Genomic DNA, 7,706 nt, shown 5'->3' with positions numbered 1-7,706 from the left:
TGAATGTAATCTGATTACGTTACTGAGTTTGGGTAATCCAAAAAGTATGTTACCGATTACAATTTTGGACAGGTAACTAGTAATAGATTACATTTAGAAAGTAATCTACCCAACCCTGCCTATTATCCATACAACACCATTTTGCTCAGACAAATTTATCAGAAAGTTATAAAAAAAGTGTCAAGCCCATTGATAATTGCGGAAAGTGCCTAATGTGTAGGGTACATGGAAGGCTTGTTTCCAAATAGATGTTTTTATCAGTGTTGCTGCTGCTATAATTCCAGGCCAAGACAACTGGTGATGGGGAAAGATATATCAATTACCAAAAATATGTGAAGGCCAAATAATTATTCATGGGGAGGGGTTCGGTGGGTGATATACTAATAAATTGCAATGATATCGTATTCTAAATTGATTAACGCAAGTGTCTATGACAAAAACTGTCCTCCCAAAAAACGTTCTGTCCGTGAAATCGAACAATAATTAAACTTTATCTAACTTTTCCCGAAACCCAACTGTTGGATTGAGTTAGCCCGGCCCATCTGGAGCAGCAAATGGCCCAACTCACCAGGGAGCAGGGAGGAGGTGGGGGGTGAGAGTAGAGGGGAGAGAAAGAGGGGATCGGATTGAAAACAGATCAGCCTGAAGATCTCCCACCGCATGTCTAGAACAACTGTCGATTAAAATCGAGTCTTTCAGCGAAAACACGCAATGCGCTTTCATATGAAAAAGCGCAAAAGGGAGTGAGATAACTTTACTGCTTGAAGATGATGGATTGTAAAAGTTAGATGCGAGTATAAATGCGCTCCTCCGAATTAAATTAGTTATCCGAGGGATGCAGTGCCCGTAATTTCTAGTAGAATTTCAAACTTTTCTTGAAGTGCACCTCAATGGATTTTTTTCAAAGGGACATATCCTGTCCAAGCGGTTTTAATTGAAAAAGTAGAGTTTCAGTACTATAGTTCCCGGATTCTTTGCGGAGAATCAACGGACAAAGTGAACCAGAGTACGGGGTCTAAATATATCATTCAAGGTAAGAAAAGTTTTTGTTGTGGTGTAGCCTAGATGACAGCTTTCACAACAGCACATTTATTTGGATACATTTTACAATTCCAATTGTTCTTATCTTCTTATTTGAGAACTCTTGATGTTGAATGTAATATGTGTTTAAACTTAAACCACTATCCTGCAGTCACAGTTTAATATTGCGTGTCAAGGACGGAAGGGGTTTGGGGTAACTCCACATCTCATTTGCACTTTGAAATTATTTTACATAAGAATCTAAAAAATTCTGTCCTGCAACTTGATCCAAATGTGAAGAGATGTGATCAGAAAGCTGCAGCGCCAGTCCTACTGACTTCCAAATGCCTCAGAGTAGAACTATTGTGATCACTCACCATCTTTAACTATGATCCAAAAAGTTTGTTCAAAGTTCAGTGTAAACAATAACTTTTATTTTGCATTACATTTTGTGTATATTTTTTATGGTTGAGATTGAAGGACTCATTGTGAGAGGCTATAACCTCTAGAAGGTTTGTGTTTTCAAATATTGTTGTATTGTCGATCATCATTATTTGTGCATTCTGATAGACGAATATTGCAGAGGCTACATTCCAATTTAAGGTAGTGGCTACAAGTGGATAGTGTCGAAGAAAGTGATAGGTAGGTGCTCAGGAGTGCTCTCACTTCACTCTGTGTACAGACTATTTCAAGATCCCTCTCATTTAAACACTTGCAAATAAAGATTAAAAAAATAAATGCTTCAAGTGCCTGGCATGCTGTAGAATTAAGGCCACCTTCTTGGATCTCCCTGGTCAGTAGGAGTTGTGTAGCCTACTTATTGTTGAAAGATTCTCAGTTAGCTTGTTTGCACTGTAGCCTGAGTAATCAACAAACACTTGATGCTTTTGTGCTGGGTAAAACACCTATATTTGCGCTTGGCTTTTACCCATCTAGTGTGTGTGCTAATAATCCCTAGGCTCACGCCTGAACTAATAATATGAGCACCATTTTCTTCCTTGCTTTGGTCTCAGATCAGTTATAGAACCACTGGTTTTAGGGTTGTGTGTCATTTCATAGGATAGAGCTTAAAGGTCAAATAAATTCCTTAATCAGTGACTTTCATCAACTCTGTTAAATCTGATGAAAGTCATGTTAAAGTTATTTTATGTTAAAACTGCAGGGTTTTTACAAAGGAACAATAGGATTTTCTCTAGAGAATGAAGTGAAAAGAAAACAGTGAAATTACAGAAATTATTAAGAGTAAGAAAAAAGTAAGAGAAGACCAATGTTTCAGGAAAAATCTGACTTTTTCCAAAAGCATTTTTGGTGGTGTGTATTTCTACGTTGCGCATGGTGTGTATCTCTGTGCATGCACCATGAGTGTATTTTTAATTTAATATGATGATGCCCATGCAGTTGGAGGGATCATTAGCATAAGAAAAAAGGTTTAGTGCATTTGCCATTGTGCTGAATGAAGAGTTCCAGCAGTCAGACCCAGAGAGAGTGAAAGGATGTAAAGAAATGATGGGGCTATTCAGCTTATTCAGACCCTGCCTGGGGCTCCCTTCTCTGGGCTCTGAAACCCATGGTGGCGATGTCACTTTCATCTCCTGAGCCAGATCCAGCCTCTCTTTTCTGTTTCCCCGTTCCCCGTTTCTCTCTTTCACACGTCTCTCCACAGCTAGACCCACTTTATTGATCTTCTCCTTTTCTTCTCTGGAAGTCTGCGGAAAATGTAATGAACCGAATACTGGAAAGGATGGGAGGGGGAGGCTTTTTTAAAGACAAATACCGATGAAGTCTAGCGTGCAGAAGGGAGAAGAGGAAAATAACAACCCCCCCCTATGGAGAGATCTCAAAAGTTTAGAAAATAACAGGGGTCTTCTTCTTTCTCCCTCACTCTCTCACCTCATCTCTCACCTCAGTGAGCTAAGACACTGTACTGTACTAATAAAGCCATTTCATTTACCACTGCATGGTATTCCTAGATTGCAGTCCCCCTTAAACTTAAAGGGATTCTCTGGTACTTTTGTATACTTTTTAGCCAGTTTCTGAAAGTAGCACTCACAAGCCAAAAGTGGTCCCTGAAAATTGCATACTACGTCACATACTGTATGTGCAGATATGCGCACCACGTCATTTCTCTCTGTCTGTCTGTTGTTACAAATACATTTTTACAAGCATTGGATTTTATTTACACATTTGCATTGATTATATATATATATTTTTACAGTTTTAAATGTCCGGTACAGATGATATATTATTTTCAGTCACAACTATTACAGATTAATAACTAATACAGATTAAATTGCCTTGTTAATGTCCAAAAGCGGAAGGCTCTCTTTCTATTTCCCCTGAAAACCGGAACATCCAGTTTTTGGGTAGCCAGTAGATACTAGCTGTTACTCATATAGCAAGGGGCTGAAGCTCGTTGGTGGAACTCGAATTGCTAGGGGGCTGACCCACGTGGGGGAAAATGTAGGGAGAATTGCACAGCATAGGTTTCAGAAAAACAATTGCTTTCAAACTAGGGATTTTGTGCTAATTGAGGTAAATCTGCTCATAGATTATGCATGTATGAACTACACATTGACACATCCAGCCCAAAGCGGGAGGTAAAAAATATACTTAGTAGTCGCCATGTACCGGAGCATGTCTTTAACTGCACTTTAATCAAGAGAAGGGTCAGTATTTCAGTTATTAAGTTTAGAAAATTGTTGTGCTTAGGAAATAATTGTTGTTGTGCTTGTAAGAGAACTACAGCTGGTTCATCTCTCCATAGATTACATGTTTTCCAGAAGGCTGCTTTCCCACAATTATGTGCTTGTGATGGTTGCCAAAATACATGGTTATATTAGGCCATTATGATTTTAAACCACACAGTTTCGATACAGTGAAAACGTTGATGGTTGAATTGTATCCAAAGTGCCCTACAGTGCATTTAAAATGTATTTTCATCTTTCTATTATTGTTAAGGAAAATGAACATGCCAACATCCCAACTTGTTAGGCCTGCTGTATGTTTTGGAACACGTTATTGAGGTCAACACTATTTCCCTTTTATCTACATGAAGTATATCCCTGACATTGTGTACAACGAGTGCTTTATCATTGTAGACTTATCAGAGACACCACTTTGAGCCTGTGGGACAATACTGGGTGTCTAGCAGGACCTTGCAGCCTTCCTTCAGCCCAGCCCGGGGGGAGCTGTGGAAGGTGGCTGAAGTACACTCATGTCTGGAGCTCAATTGGTGGGAAATTAATGGCCATTTAGGGAGCTGTAAAAAGACAGCTATGTGATGAGTTAGTCTAGTCGGCCGCGCCTTGCTCTTCTTACAACGAGCCTGTACTTGAGATGGGGGGGCAAAGTGGGAAGTGGGGGAGAAACACAGAGACGACTAAAGTGCCAGCAGCCGGCAGAGTAGCTACATTCATTTATTTTCAGGGTCCCTGTTTGAGTTCCTCTCTGCGTTGGCTTGGATGGCAAGAGGACACAATCAAGGCTTTTTAGTGGCTGTTGTCCCACACCCTCGAGGCATCCGGCTCATTCTCTCTCAAGTGTCTGGGGTTAAATAGGATCACATGATATCCGGTCTGGGAGAGAGAGTGCAGTTCAGCCTGCCCTGCCTGGCCTTGTCCCCTCATCCCCCTCTACATCTCCTTCAGGGTTGGCTAGGAGTGAGCACTTAGATCCGACCTCGTCCCCTTCTCCATCTCATAGTGCCAGCCATGAATGAGACACACAGTCACATGGAAAGTGAGGTCTCATTGGGTTGAGAGAATTGACTTCTGTTATCAAAAGAAAATGGGAAACCGGTATGGTCTAGTTCTTTGTAAAAGACATATGTCATTGTAGAAGTAAAGGAGCGAGCCCGATGTGGTTTTAACTAGCCATTTAAGTACTGTAAGGTAAAATCACTGACAACCTCCTTCCATCACGATTGATGTCATCAATCATGGGAGGCGGCAGGCACAGTGAGTCCCCCTCATCAAAAGGAAAGAAGCTAGGCTACAATTATGAAAGACCTGGTTTTCTCGAGGAAACACTATTTCCAGGTTTCTGTTAGTCACGCAACAAGGCCTAATGATCTATTTCCTCTAGGCCTACCCATTTATTTCACCAAATTGTCCCAGTCAATCACAATGACAGGCACTAAAGTGGGGATATTTTGGGGCCTTTTGGACTTTAAGGGAGTGTCCAGAATGGCCCCCTATTCCCTTTATAGTGCATTAGTTGTGACCAGAATCCTGGTCAAAAGAAGTGCACTACATAGGGAATAGTGTGCCACTTTGGGGCCTCTGGACTCCATGACTCTGTAGTCTCAGCCTACCTTTACATGTCCAAGCTGTTCTCTGAGGGAGGACGGAATGAAACTTCAACAGATTAAATAATGTATACTATTTACACTGTGTTATGTATGTGTCAACACCAGAACATCTTGACATGGTACCCAGCCTCCTGCCAGAGTTCTCCAAACACAGGCTTTTAGCAGTGATTCTGCAGGTCAAAGGAAGTTGTCCAGTTTGTGGAGGGGGTGACACAACATTTATTTAATTACTTCACCCTAAAATAAACCATTGGGTTTAAGCTGCAGAGCTATGCACTAGCACAGAAAAAACCACAACTGGACAGGCCTACTTTGCTCAACCCGCTGCATGGCTTAAAAAAATGACTGGTTGCATTGGTATTACATCCCATGTTACCAATACACTACTAGTCAAGCTTTTCTGGTGCACTGGCACCAAAATGTAGCTGAACCATGCGCCTGTGCCTGGTTCCTCTTAGTTCTTGGAGAGACCTGAGCTCATCGTGGCTCATCTGAGGGGGTTGCCTTGATCCTGCTGCTAATTACCTCCTATAGCGGGTTAGCTAGAATAAAACTTGATCTCCTGTTACATCAGGGAAACCTTCTTCCACTGTAGCTGGCAGCAGCCCAGGCAGAGTAGCATTATTAACACCACTGTGTCTTCTCCTATCTTCCTCTCCATTGCCAATGAATGAACAGATTCATTGTGTTGGTTGTTCTTAAGACTGACATGGACTCCCAGACAATGCAGCATTGTCTTGAATGTTTGCCGTCGGCTTTAATCTGATGCAGCAAGAGGCACTGGCAGCACACGCAGCACATTCAACAGTGTGTGTGTGTGCTGTGCATGCATGCTCTGTTTGTGCTTCCAACATTGGGGTTTTGAGAAAGGCGAGAAGAGTCAGTTGTAAGTTGTGATTTATCCGAAGGCCTCCCATAGCTACAAAGCAAAGTTGACTTGTTGACTTGCCCATAGGGGCTGAGGGGCTGGGCGGTTGGCTGGCTAGGCTCTTCTTATTACGTTTCATATAATGATAAATATTAACTCCTTGACTCTCAGCCAGGCCACAGACTCCTCTGTAATAGACTGGGAGACGAGCTGAAAGCATTGAAAGCATTGAGCTGCTTGCTAAGAAACCATGTGGTAGTCTTTAGCAATCTCTCCCCTTCTTCTACCCCTCCTCCCTCCCAAACACATGTCCACTTGCTGTCTGCCAGCCGCCATTGCATCGGCCTCTCTCTGACTCAGAACAAGACTGGTTCTGGATTCAGTCCAGGTTGAGGTTACTCTTGTCTTGGAATCCTCTCATTACAGAGAGAGAGAACAGGATGGGATGATGATTGTATGTGTACATGCTGCCTTTGTCTTCGTTTTCTCTTTGAATGTAACTGGAAACATATAAGACTGTCAAATACAATGCCGTTGCACGATGTGTGCTGGTCAGGGTTGCATCAGCAGGCAGTTATGGCATAAAAGTCTTGTGGTTCTGCTCGACTGAGTTAAAATACCTTATGATAAGCTGTAGGCCGCACTCATAGGGCTGTATAGGGCCATAAGCAAACAAAAAAATGCTCACCCAGAGGCAGCGCTCCTAGTGGCTGGTGATTTTAATGCAGGAAAACAGAAATCTGTTTTACCTCATTTCTACCAGCATGTCCCCTGTGCAACTAGAGGCAAAAAGAACTCTAGATCTCCTTTACTCCACACACAGAGACACATACAAAGCTCTCCTTCGCGCTCCATTTGACAAATCTGACCATAACTCTGTCCTCCTGATTCCTGCTTACAAGCAAAAACTCAAACAGGAAGTACCAGTGACACGCTCAATACGGAAGTGCTCCGATGAAGCGGACGCTAAGCTACAAGACTGTTTCTCTGGCACAGACTGGAATAGGTTCTGAGATTAATCCGACAGCATTGAAGAGTTTACCACATCGGTCACCAGCTTCCTTAATAAGTGCACCAACGACGTCATCCCCACAGTAACCGTACGTACATATCCCAACCAGAATTACAGACAACATCCACACTGAGTTAAAGGCTAAAGCTGCCACTTTCAATGAACGGGACACTAACACGGACGCTTAGAAGAAATCCCGACAAACCATCAAATAAGCAATGCATCAATACAGGACTAAGATCGAATCCTACTACACCGGTTCTGATGCTCGTTGGATGTGTCAGGGTTTGAAAACTATCACGTATTACAAAGGGAAACCCAGCCACGAGCTGTCCAGTGCCATGAGCCTACCAGATGAGCTAAATGCCTTCTATGCATGCTTCGAGGCAAGAAACACTGAACCATGCGTGAGAGCATCAGTTGTTCCGGACGACTGTGTGATTACACTCTCTGTACCCTATGTGAATAGGACCTTGAAACAGATTAACATTAACAAG

General features: G+C 42.3%; 1 protein-coding gene across 1 annotated transcript in view; it reads left to right on the top strand.

Moving 5' to 3' along the window:
- Positions 1-588: 588 nt before the first annotated feature.
- Positions 589-7,706, top strand: part of LOC106586430 (zinc finger protein GLI2) — a 103,740-nt gene continuing 96,622 nt past the window's right edge. Inside the window, exon 1 of the mRNA XM_014173702.3 lies at positions 589-1,033. The gene's annotated coding sequence lies outside the window, so the exon portion shown is untranslated. The remainder of the gene's footprint in view (positions 1,034-7,706) is intronic.

The sequence above is a fragment of the Salmo salar genome, chromosome 25 (genome assembly GCF_965601325.2).
Source record: "Salmo salar chromosome 25, fSalSal1, whole genome shotgun sequence".
In the NCBI taxonomy this organism is placed as follows: Eukaryota; Metazoa; Chordata; class Actinopteri; order Salmoniformes; family Salmonidae; genus Salmo; species Salmo salar.
Note: the sequence above shows the minus strand (reverse complement) of the source record. Positions and strands in the feature narration are given on the sequence as shown.